Source organism: Salminus brasiliensis, chromosome 22, assembly GCF_030463535.1.
Source record: "Salminus brasiliensis chromosome 22, fSalBra1.hap2, whole genome shotgun sequence".
Taxonomy (NCBI): domain Eukaryota; kingdom Metazoa; phylum Chordata; class Actinopteri; order Characiformes; family Bryconidae; genus Salminus; species Salminus brasiliensis.
In genome coordinates, this window is record NC_132899.1 from 33,428,184 (window position 1) to 33,439,349 (window position 11,166).

Sequence of the window (11,166 nt, forward strand, 5' to 3'; positions counted from 1 at the left end):
ATGAAGTTCTAATGACATTAATATCCAGTATGAAGTTCTAATAACATTAATATCCAGTATGAATCTCTAATAACATTAATATCCTGTATGAAGTTCTAATTACATTAATATCCAGTATGAAGCTCTAATAACATTAATATCCAGTATGAATCTCTAATAACATTAATATCCAGTATGAAGTTCTAATATCATTGATATCAGTATGAAATTCTAATAACATTAATATCCTGTATGAAGTTCTAATTACATTAATATCCAGTATGAAGCTCTATTAACATTAATATCCAGTATGAATCTCTAATAACATTAATATCCAGTATGATGTTCTAATTACATTAATATCCAGTATGAAGCTCTAATAACATTTATATCCAGTATGAAACTCTAATAACATTTATATCCAGTATGAAGCTCTAATAACATTTATATCCAGTATGAATTGTACTAAAGTACTTTGTGAAATGTTCTTTTAACTCTTGTATAAATATTTAATATTATTAATATTAATGCAAGAGCATTAGTGAGGTCAGGATGTTGGATGATGATCACCATTCCACCTCATCACACTATCATTCTCAGTGCTGGGGGGCTTGTTTTTACCCCTCTTCTAGCCCACGTCTGGCATTATTAGGCAGCATGGATCCAATAGGTTTATGATGTTGATCTGCTCCAGAGAGATAGTCCTATTGAATTGGCAAAACTTCTCTACATGGACTAGAACATCTGTGTCAGCACTGGATGCTGAGGGGTGTCCACAAACATGTGGACATATAGTGTACGTGTACAGACCTCTAATGGGTGAAGATGTTTATCCACATCTCCTCTGGGTACACTAGGGTGTTGTGGTCCACAGTCTGGCCAGTGTTTGCTTCCGGGATGTTTCTGGACAGTGGAACCTCTGTTCGCCACACAAAGCCGCAGCAGCCCTGCTGGGAAGTTGTCCGGGTAAGAGCAGGAATGTGTCCCGATCACTCCGTCTTGCTGTCACTGTTTTCTCCCATGATCTGAAAGAAAGCCGCTCTGGCAGCTCCGCTCAGTCGAGCCTCCACCAGCCCGCCGCATGTGGACCACCGTCCCCGCGCCCGTCAACGGCCGTCATTTTCATAATTCCGGCCTCTTAAGGCCGCGTAGTTTTGGACGGACGCCAGAAAATGCATTCAAAACACAGAATGAAATGCTCTGAGAGAAGCTGCAGTGTCTCCATGGCAACAGCACTGGTTTATAGTTACAGCACTGGGCACTTTTCTAGCAAATGGGAGAGGGCTTGCTTTAATAATCATAAAGTGATGTCTAATGGTCTGTGATGGTGTTTTGCGTGTATCCTAATGGTTTAACTGGTGACCAGCGACTGCCTCTAAAACAGTATCCCAATGGAAGCCAACCTTCATTTAGCCAAGGAATCCAGTTTCAGCTGGTCTTTGATGGTCAAGGTGGTGGGAAAACTGCTCATCAAGCTAAACGACCAGTATCAACAAGCTTGACCATGGTGCGGACCATCCGAATTGGCGAGCAAATTGGCTGACCAGCATGACCCATCATAACTATACTAGGTGACTTGGGAGCTTGACTAAGGTGGTGTACCAGCATGCCCTGCATGACCAATCACGACCATGCCAGTCCACCAGTTTGTCCACCATGACCAAACTCAAGTCCAGTTTGACGACCAGCTTGGGGAGCGGGTATATGATGGGTTGAAGTGGACGAGGGTATCGTTAAGACGGTACTGAAACAGGGCCTAAGTCTCCTCCCCCTCCTCCTCCTCTTCCACCTCCACCTCCTCGTCCATTAAACCACATCCAGAGCTCCTTCTTCAGCCCGTTTTGCTCGACTGGATATGAACACTGCAGAGCCACAGAGGATATAATGCCTCCCCCATTCTTTCAGCCGTTGAAAGGTAGAGCAGATTTCAATGCTTATCTGGGTTATGGTGCACACATGTGGTCCATTGCCAGGCTGTCGGTGAGAGCAAATTAGCAGAGCAAAGCTGGTCAGATCCACTTCACCCTGACGGTCTCCAGACGGCTCTGACTGTTGCCCTTCCAAAAGACTGGCCAAGGAGCTTTCTGCGTTATCTACATAGGCACGTAGGCCTGAGAGGCCTATTACACCTGGGCTAATGGTGACCTTTTGCGTGAAGAAGGCCTCACAGGCTGTAGATGTAGCCATCTCCTTGAAGCAGACGTCCGAACCCCTAAAAGCTCCCTCACAGAAAGTTCATCCAGCTAATGTTGATGAAGACACTGCCTGATGCCACATGGTCCCTCAAGACCGGACCTGAAAGGACCCTGTAATGTGTGTGAATCTGCCACTATAGAGCCGACACGCTTTACCAGTGTCAGAACCCGTCGCTACGTGACGCTGTGTTACCAGGCCGCCCTGGGCCGGCTCCGTGGAATGGGGGGGGGGGGCGTGTAATTGAAGGACAAAGAGCATTTTGGAGCAGTTTGTTTTTAGGGAGCAGCAGGGGTGTGTATGTGGGTTGGGAGACTTGCCAGGGCGGAGGCCCTTCGCTGTCCTTTCGGCCACCCACGCCGCACAGCTACAGTACTCCCCCGATAACCCGCAGGCCCACCACATAGCCCGACTCCGCCCACTCTCGGTGGCCCTCACGGCCCAGTCTCCTCCTTTGTCCTATCTTTGTGTTTTGGCTGAGGCCGGGTGCATGGGTGGCATGGGAAACACAGGATTTGGTCATAGAGCTTCAGCAAATTTAGGAATCTGAGCTCTTGGATATCTTCTAACAACATCTCAGAGCTTCATTAGCTTGTAAACACTGTGGCTTGTTGACAGGCATGGTTAGGAAAGTGATTCGGATCCAAGTGATTTATAGGTCCCAACAATCAGCAGCCGTGGGCTCCTCTAAGCAGCTGCCGGCCAGCCCACTCCTCTAAGGTGGGCTACCGAAGCATTGCTGATATCCGCCAGCTTATTGTCCGCAGTCACTAAGCAAATGACGGAAACCCCAGACGATGTTTTTTACGTCACCTGAGGGCTGAACCAACCTCCGAGCCAAATGTAGCATTTTAAGAGTTTGCTTTGAAAAAAAAGCTGAAGCATCAGCTGATGTAAGAGAAGCTTGCAGACGAAAAGTTTGATGGATGACTTCTAAGCATCGTTCTTTTCACCAGCTTCCATCCATTTAGGCCTTTACTGGTGTTTGTTTTGGAGCAGAAAAGTCTTGTGGAAAAAGCCTAAGATAAACTACAGGGCAGGACGTCCAAAAGCTAAGCAGTAAAACTCTCACTTAGCGTATTTGTTAACATTGCTACAGCGAAAGTAACCGTGAGTGCAAATGATACCCTCCACAGAGCAGCTCTCTCGCCTCTCAGCCATTATGGAGGCTGTTCCTCATAGACTTGAGAGGCCTGTGGCGAAACGTGACACGCTTTCAGTCCGAATATATGAAGCATACGAAGCGCAGCCTCGAGTTCAGCAGCACTGAGCATGAGGACCAGCTCTGATGACCCAAACGGGTCATTAGAGTATGTTAGGGGTACGTTGGGGTGACCTCAGACATGTCAAGTGGGTTTTTATTGTCATTTCAACTATATACAGAGTACACAGTGAAACAAAACAAGTGTGTGTGTGTGTGTGTGTGTGTGTGTGTGTGTGTGTGTGTGTGCATGGAACAGAAAAAAACATCAGTTCAGTCTCTGGAGTTGAGAAGTCTGATGGCTTGGGGGAAGAAGCTGTTGCAGAGTCTGGTCGTGTTGGACCGGATGCTGCGGTACCTTCTTCCTGATGGCAGGAGGAAGAACAGTCTGTGTGAAGGGTGGGTGGAGTCATCCACAATGCTGGTTGCTTTGCGGATGCAGTGGGTGGTGTAAATGTCTATGACTGAGGGGAGAGAGACTTCGATGATCCTCTCAGCTGTCCTCACAATATGTTGGAGTTGGATTCTTAATGTTGGTTAAGAATTCCAATTAGTGTCAAATGACCCTGCAATTCGCTTTGATTTTATGCCAGTGTTCGCATCTACAGTCGCCTCATAACCCCACCTTCTCTCCACCATCACTGCTCCACATGTAGCTGCATCTCCACAACCACTGCTCTCGCTGCTTGGAGTGATGGTGGTGGTGCTCAATATAATACTTTTGGGATGAGTTGGGGATGATGAGGTGAGATGATGATCGTCCATCCAGCATCCTCACCTCAAGAACACTCGTGTCACCGACTGCAATCAAATCCTCACAGCAATGCTCCTCCTCCAAAATAGAGACCTTGTCCTGAAGAATGAGGACGTGTCACGGAAAAAGAGGACGTGTCTTGAAGAAAGAGACCGTGTCCTGGAGAAAGAGGACGTGTCCTGAAGAAAGAGGACGTGTCCTGGAGAATGAGACTGTGTCCTGGAGAATGAGACTGTGTCCTGGAGAATGAGACCGTGTCCTGGAGAAAGAGGGCGTATCCTGGAGAATAAGGAAGTGTCCTGGGGAATGAGGGTTTGTCCTTGAGAAAGAGGATGTGTCCTGTGAAAGAGGACGTGTCTCAGAGAAAGAGGATGTGTCCTGGGAAAAGATGGCATGTCCTGGAGAATGAGGACGTATCCTAGAGAAAGAGGACGTGCCCTAGAGAAAGAGGACGTGTCCTGGAGAAAGAGGACGTGTCCTAGAGAAAGAGGACGTGTCCTGGAGAAAGAGGACGTGTCCTGGAGAAAGAGGACGTGTCCTAGAGAAAGAGGACGTGCCCTAGAGAAAGAGGACGTGTCCTGGAGAAAGAGGACGTGTCCTGGAGAAAGAGGACGTTTGAATACTATCGAATGCTATTCGGTGTTGGTCAAGCAAACTAGTTTGAAGGCTGGAAGGCTAGCTTACCTACCTCACCGCTCGGCCTGTATCAGGTTGACCAGCGGACGAATCAAAGCCATGCACTTTCAGATAGCGCTGACCTTCTGAACTTTCGGGAAGGCCAAGCTGTGCTCCAACCGCTCGCCTCTGGAACGACTCAGCGGCTAATTTGCACCATCTGCTGGCGATTGACTGGTGAGATAAACACGTCCTGCTGTGGCAGAAGATCAGATTCTCTACTTCTTCACAGATGTGAGAGCTTTCAGAGGCGCGTCCCCGACCACGCCAACGCCGAGTCCGGCAGCAACCTTCGGGAAAACATCGCTTAGCGAGCTGCTAATTTTAGCCCCATCGCAGAGGCCCTCAAACTGCAGTGCTTACGAGAGGCCAGACCTCGGAGGAATCTCAAACATCTCTGCATAAACGAGCCAGAAGGAAATGCCCTCTCATCACACTAACATCCTCCGGTCACGCCGAAGCACTCGAGTGTGTGAGCGTGACCGCGAGTGTGTGTGTGTGTGTGTGTGTGTGTGTGGAAGTGTGTTTGAGCTGGAAAAAGAGTTTCAGAGATGGGGCCTCCGAATATCCACGAGAAGAACTCTCACAAACAATATATATAAATATTATTATTTTTATGACAAATATTATAAAATATATTTTTTTATTTAATAAGAAAAGTCGACAGATTTTTTCAACAATTTTCAAAAAATCCACAAAATATTTTGACAAGAATTTTTACTCAAAACATTCAGAAAATGTCCATTTATTTGCCAAGTGATCAAAAGTGGTCAAAATAAATTTCAATTTATTATATTTTTAGAAAATGAGTCAGAATAGGAAATTCATATTCAGAAAATAATAAGGAATTAATAATTTTAATTAATCAATTTAATTCAAATTACTCATAATATCCTAAAAAATGTCAAGTTAGGTCATTGTTTGGTTTAAAAAAACAATATTAATATTCATTTTGTAAATCAGTCAAAATAAACAGAATAATAGAATAAATAAACAAAAATAAACAGAAAATTCATCATATTTTTAATATAATCAGTGAAAATCATAATAACACAAAAATCCATCATAATTTAGACAAACATGATCAGTCGTAAAGAATCGGCACTGCAGTCAAAGACCAGACAAACAAACAAATGGACAGACAGATAAACAAATAAACAGATGAACAAATAAATAAACAAACAAATAAAATAAAATAAAATAAATGGACAAACAAATAAACAGACAAACAGCTAAACGAAGGCAGATAAACAAACAACCAAACACAAACAAATAAACAGGTAAACAAGTAAACAGAGCTGATTGACGGTGTTTGTGCCGTGGATTCATTAGAAAAACACACCGGTGACACCTGCTGGATGGCTGTGGTGGTGTAGCTCCACTCCACCACTGAGAGAGCGTCTCACCCTGTGACTGTCATATACCGAATACATGGCCAAAAGTATCCAGACGCCTGCCTCTCCAGCGTACCTAGCCAGGGGTTTGTCTCCCTTCACTGCTGTAGCAGCCTCTACTCTACTGGCAAGGCTTTACACTAGCTGTTGAACATTGCTGTGAGGAGGATTTGATTGCATCCAGCCATGTTGGATTAATTTGGTTCTGACGATTCATCTCATCCTAAAATACCACCAAAAAAACCCAGCTCCAAGGGGCTAGTAAGGGGCTAGGGGCTAGTAAGGGGCTAGTGTTCACACACACACACACACACACACAATAAAATGGCCTTCTACTACAAGACCCCACCAGCTACCTACTGCAGCCCCTGTGGGAGCGTGTGAACGGTTACTGGTGTTTTTATGAACAGTGGCTGACAGGCGTACGATTTACGACTGTGGCCCGGTCTCCCGCCCGTTCTCCTGCCCCGGACCCCTGCCCCGCGGGAGGTGTTAGAGACCACTGTGTGAAACAGGCCGGCTCCGTGTCGTTACCTACCGCATGGAGCGCCCCCATAAACTCTCCTTCGGGGCCGCAGTCTTTAAACCGGACGTCCTCTGTTTGACTTGCTGAGCATGTAGTGTGAGAAGGTTGCTGTCAGAGGGGAACTTGATGGGCCTGATGGGGCCTGATGGGGTCTGATGGGGTCTGATGGGACCCTGCCCTGCTCTAACACAACCAAACCCATCTGATCTGGGCTGCGTTCCCTAAAAAACAGGAGATGCTAAGCTAACACTGCTAACAAACATTGGACTTGACATTGGAGACTGTCACCAATTTACTCATCTCTGTGGACATGCCCCCAAAGTCGGCTGAAAAGCTACGGGATTCTGTGAGCCAGTACTGATGGACCTTATTTACATATGGAGTCTAGAACCGGATCTACATTATCCTCCTCATAACGTCCCGCTCAGGCTGGAGCACAGGGGGCGGAGTGATACCAAATGCTTTGCTGAGGTGAGAGTGGTTCTGGTTCCTCCACCGTTCCTCCAGCGTTCCTCGGCTCTGTGGTTCTGGTTCTGTTTGGGTTTATAGACTAAAGGAAGTCCCACCCTCTCCTAAACCACATCCATCTACCAGCTAGTGAAGATCTGGAGGAGCTCTGACAGACCGGCGGTTTTGGGGGCGTGTCTACAGAGATGAGTAAATTGGTGACAGTCTAAGCCCAGTGTTTGTTAGCGACGTTAGCCTAGCATCTCCTGTTGAAAACTAAGGAAGCTCACGTCCGATACCGAACCTGTCTCAGTTGATCGACTCAATCTGAGCTCAGAGATCAGTCCTGATACTCGGTTTAGAACCAGAGAAACCATAGAACAGTTTTACATAGAACCGTAACAACCTGAAGAAGCATTAGGATGCGTGAATGGTTCTTTGCCTGGTTAAAGCCTTCAGATGAACATTTTGTAGGCGGTTCTGTGTAGAACGTTTTTTTATGTTCTAGATAGTCCCTTTTTCAGTACGATATAGAACCCTTTTTGCTAAATTTAGAATAGTTCTTTCAAATCAGCTGGCCTCGCATTAGGGTTCTGCTGCTACAACTCTACACACAAAAAGGGTTCTGTAAGTGTTCTTTGGTTCTACATAGAATATAGCAACTCAAAGAACCCTTTTCCAGTATTGCAGTACCTAGAACCTTAGAAGAAGTTCTTGAAGGGTTTCTCGGTAAAAGCAGTGGCTATTTGGATTCAAGCGTTCTTCAGATTGGCGGAAAGTGGTTTTTAGAGGGTTCTACATAATAGGGTTCCACTGCTGTTACAAGTGTTTAGTGGTTCATCAGTAATAAATAATAAATCCCAGTCCGGCCCACCTGATTGGAGGGTTCTCCAGCGCTGGGTCAGGTGTGTTAGAGTGGACAACACTGAGCATGGGGCCTGCAGGACCGGCTTTGAGAACCTCTGCTTTAGGTTCTGATCTGCGGGGCCATGTGAGAGCTCCGCACCATGTGGGAGCAATGGGCTGTGGTGAGCGTAATCTCCGGGTCTGCTCCATTAACCCCAGTAGTTTAAGGTCCCGGCGGTTCGGCCAGCTGCCGCCGTAAATCTCAGCGAGGCTCTTCGCTGCTCAGAAGCGCAGCGCAGACGGAAGAACCTTCTAGAACCCGTGTTGTTTCTGGAACTGCAGTTCAGACTTGTTGGACACCCACGAAGGAAAGGCCTGTGCACTGCTGGGACGCCTAGCCTTCCAGAAAGCTCCTGTACTGGTGTAACTGTACTGGTTGAGTGTGTGTGTACTGGTGTAACTGTACTGGTTGAGTGTGTATGTACTGGTGTAACTGTACTGGTTGAGTGTGTGTGTGTGTGTGTGTACAGATGTAACTGTACTGGTTGAGTGTGTGTGTGTGTACTGATGTAACTGTACTAGTTGAGTGTGTGTGTGTGTGTGTGTGTGTACTGATGTAACTGTACTGGTTGAGTGTGTGTGTGTGTACTGATGTAACTGTACTGGTTGAGTGTGTGTGTGTGTGAGTGTACTGGTGTAACTGTACTGGTTGAGTTTGTGTGTATTGGTGTAACTGTACTGGTTGAGTGTGTGTGTGTGTGAGTGTACTGGTGTAACTGTACTGGTTGAGTGTGAGTGTACTGGTGTAACTGTACTGGTTGAGTGTGAGTGTACTGATGTAACTGTACTGGTTGAGTGTGTGTACTGGTGTAACTGTACTGGTTGAGTGTGTGTGTGTGTACTGGTGTAACTGTACTGGTTGAGTGTGTGTGTGTGTGTACTGGTGTAACTGTACTGGTTAAGTGTGTGTGTGTGTGTACTGGTGTAACTGTACAGGTTAAGTGAGTGTGTGTGTGTGTGTGTGTACTGGTGTAACTGTACTGGTTGAGTGTGTGTGAGTGTGTGTACTGATGTAACTGTACTGGTTGAGTGTGTGTGTGTGTGAGTGTACTGGTGTAACTGTACTGGTTGAGTGTGTGTACTGATGTAACTGTACTGGTTGAGTGTGTGTGTGTGTACTGGTGTAACTGTACTGGTTAAGTGTGTGTGTGTGTGTGTACTGGTGTAACTGTACAGGTTAAGTGAGTGTGTGTGTGTGTGTGTACTGATGTAACTGTACTGGTTGAGTGTGTGTGTGTGTACTGATGTAACTGTACTTGTTGAGTGTGTGTGTGTGTACTGGTGTAACTGTACTGGTTAAGTGTGTGTGTGTGTGTGTACTGGTGTAACTGTACAGGTTAAGTGAGTGTGTGTGAGTGTACTGGTGTAACTGTGCTGGTTGAGTGTGTGTGTATTGGTGTAACTGTACTGGTTGAGTGTGTGTACTAGTGTAACTGTGCTGGTTGAGTGTGTGTTTACTGGTGTAACTGTACTGTTTGAGTGTGTGTGTATAGTGGTGTAACTGTACTGGTTGAGTGTGTGTTTACTGGTGTAACTGTACTGTTTGAGTGTGTGTGTATAGTGGTGTAACTGTACTGGCTGAGTGTGTGTTTACTGGTGTAACTGTACTGGTTGAGTGTGTGTGTATAGTGGTGTAACTGTACTGGTTGAGTGTGTGTGTATAGTGGTGTAACTGTACTGGCTGAGTGTGTGTTTACTGGTGTAACTGTACTGGTTGAGTGTGTGTGTGTGTGTGTGTGTGTGTGTGTGTGTGTGTGTGTGTGTGTGGTTTTGGTTCTTGTTGGATGCACTGTGTTTTTTCCTGAGTGAGCGCGAGTGTGAGTTAGCATTCTGTGTACTAAGAGCTGATTGGCTGGGAATGGACTCACCCCAAGCTCTCTTATGGGGGGTCTGGGACCCCTCAGTCCCCCGCGAATTAAACCCTGTTTTTGTCTATTGGGTTAGCTGCTGGTTGTCGTAGCGATTTCTGGTTCTAAAATCTGATTGGTTGAGTCACTTCTTAATGTGTTGACCGTAGGCACGAGTTGCATAATTACACTGTAATTAAACAGTAATTAAATAGTAATTCAACTGTAATTACACTGTAATTATACTGTAATTAAACTAGGCCAGCTGTAGACCCGTGAATTCGTCCAGATTAGCACAGACAGGCGCAGGAGACGTTCAGCCGGCAGCTGGTCAGTCCGTACCCACAACCAGCCCCAGTCACGTGACCCCCAGCTCCTAGACGTTTAACAGCAGGACAGCGTGCCGCTATTGGTCCTACTTAACTAGAACCATTCAGGGTCGTTTACATCATTCACGGGGCAACATGCTCGCAAATGGGTTCCAGACGGCAGGCTTCGAGGTTCGGCAGCCTACAGGACGCTTTATTTATGAGCAGAGGTGAAGGGTTCCTCGGAAACCCCAAACAACAATGGGCCCGGAATACGGCCCTGGGGAACGCCGCACTGCTTTCAGGGGTCAGATCACGGCCCCGGGGCAGTTCGTCGGTGCTGCTTGTGGTAAAGATGATGTATGATGCATACAGTTCGGATGAGGGGCTGTTTGGCACTGTTTGGGGTAAATAAGGAGGGTTTGTACGTTTGGATTATGAGAGAAACTTCGAGAACGCACAGCGGATGAAAAGACGACAACCTTTTTAATAAGCAAAATCAAGGCCTTTCTGAAAAAACACCCCTCGCCCAACTCCTCTTGTCTTGTACGGCACAGCACAGGTCACAGCAGATCCCAGGTAGACGGACAGGTGTGATGGCAGCTCTAGAACCCGGCGAAGGGCTGTGTGTCGTCACCGAACTTCCAGAAGATCGAGCTGTGAAGCAAACGCAGAGTTAACACACCCTTAAGATCCAGCAAACACACGTGACAACAGGAGCACAATGCAAATCCTGTAATATTGGATCAGTACAGTCCTGCTTGAGGCTCTTGCTCCACCTAGTGGTCAGTTCTGTATTTCGCTGGAAGCTAAAAGGATAAACTGTTTACATTCATTAGGGGCCATTTTATTAGAAACACCTACTATATATGCTCACCTTTCGAAGGTCATCTCACTGCTCCTCTGTAGACCGGTAGTGTATGTGTGTGTGTGTGT